This window comes from Populus trichocarpa, chromosome 1, assembly GCF_000002775.5.
Source record: "Populus trichocarpa isolate Nisqually-1 chromosome 1, P.trichocarpa_v4.1, whole genome shotgun sequence".
NCBI classification, from domain to species: domain Eukaryota; kingdom Viridiplantae; phylum Streptophyta; class Magnoliopsida; order Malpighiales; family Salicaceae; genus Populus; species Populus trichocarpa.
In genome coordinates this window covers 24,263,280-24,265,475 of record NC_037285.2, presented here as the reverse complement: position 1 = coordinate 24,265,475, position 2,196 = coordinate 24,263,280, and positions in this window count along the sequence as shown.

The following is a 2,196-nucleotide window of genomic DNA, read 5'->3' as shown; positions in this document are numbered from 1 at the left end:
GAGATCAAACAAATTTTGGAAAAAACAGTGAACCCTAATCGGAAAGACTGGTCTTTAAGACTTAATGATACATTTTGGGCTTATCGAATTGCTTTTAAAACATCATTAGGTATGTCACCTTATAGGTTGGTTTATGGAAAACCTTGTCACTTGCCTGTGGAACTTGAACACAAAGCTTATTCGGCTATTAAAGCTTTCAATTCAAACCTTGATGATGCTAGCCAGCTGCATAAGTTACAAATAAATGAGCTTGAGGAAATAAAAAAATGATGCATATGAGAATTCAAAAATTTATAAAGCAAGAATCAAAGGTTTCATGACAAGAGAATCTTGAGAAAAACATTTGATGTTGGTCAAAAAGTTTTGCTTTATAATTCTCGACTCCATTAATTAACTAGAAAGCTAAAATCAAGATGGAGCGGTCCATTTATTGTGAAACATGTGTATCCTTATGGGGCCTTTGATATTTAGAATCCAAAGAATGGTAATGTTTTTAAGGAAAATGGACATCATTTGAAAGCTTACTTTGATAATTTTCCTAGTGAAATGAATCCATTGGTTTGAACGATCATGTATATAAAGGTTGATTATTTTGTTTTTCTCATATTTTTTGTGTGTTTCTTTTTGGTGGACTCTTGTTTTGCTAGTCTTTCTCCAACCCCGGTCAAATGGCGGATAACGGTACTCCGTGACTCTTAAGTCAGTTCTTTCAGTTTCCCATGATAACTGATATCTGTGTATATGTTTGTTCAATTCCTCATTCCTTCTCTTTTCTTTGCGTCTCTTTTCCACTTTTCATCTAAAAAATGGACACCACTCTTGAAAAATTAAAAAAAGTATTTTCCCGTTTTGCCTCAAAATGCGATTACAAAAATTTACCGTGCTAGGTGTAAAAGATTGAGGTTGTTAATGAACCATGAAATTCCTGAAGATATTCGCTGGATGATTGAAGCAAAGGTCCGATTATCAGGTGAGTCTTCCAATTCTTTTATTTCATACATGCTTGGGATATGTAAAAGCACTTTTGCAAAGAAACGTCGTGCAAAATGACTGAAAGTCTGTCACTGATGTGCCAGATGGACTTGTAATGCACAATGTCGTTCTTTAGGAATGATATCTATAAACCGTGAAGATAAAATACAATTCATTAAGAATGACTTGAGTAAGGAGTCTTTAGATAATCTTCGATTAACTCTTGAGACGCATCCTAGTGGAGATGTGCATCGTGCAATTCATGATTTATGGCCCTATTTTCATAAAGAACATGATCGACTTAGTCTTGAAAATCTGACTAAAAAAGACCTTGTTTGTCAGTTTTTAAGAAAACTGGATGAGAAGCTTATCCCCGACCCATAAAGGGCGTTTAAGCCGTTCTTGGATGTAAAACCAAGAGAAGATGTGAGCCACAATCACAACTACTTGTACATACATGTTTTTTTAAAACACAAAAAGAAAGAAAGAGAGAGTGAGACTCCAGCTGACCTATATATAAGTGGTATGATTGCATTTTCAATTTCTCATCTATAAAATCTTCTCTTTCTTCCCTTCATTTCTACTCAACCCATAAATTCAACATATATAGAAGAGTGTAGGAATGGTAGGTTCCTTGGGTAATCAAATAAAAAATATTTGTGTTTTTGGTGGATCCAGTCCTGGGAAAGAAAAGTAGTTTTTAGAATTATCAAATCATCTTAGTCGGGTACTAGCTGAGAGAAAGATTCATTTAGTGTATGAGGGAGGCGGCCTTGGGTTAATAGGGAGTGTGTCAACAGCTGCATTTTTAGGAGGTAGTCAAGTTTTGGGTATCATTCCCAAAACTTTAGCCAAAGTGAATATCATCGGAAAAACAGTTGGGAGAGGAATTACAGGTCTCCACAATGTCTAAACGAATGAATGCAATGTTTGATCATGCCGACGCCTTCATTGCCTTACCAGGTGGTCTGGGCATATTAGAAGAGATATTTCATATTTCCTCTTGGGCCCAACTGAACATTCACAAAAAACCTATAGGTTTGTTAAATGTTAATGGTTTTTATGATAATTTGTTGTCTTTTCTTGATCATGTTGTGGAACATAATTTTCTAACATCTTCGGCATAACAAATCATAATCTCTACTGCTACTGCTGAACAACTTATTGATCAATTGTAATCTTTCATTCATGAAATTGATTCCTCCATGAGTCGAATAGACTGGT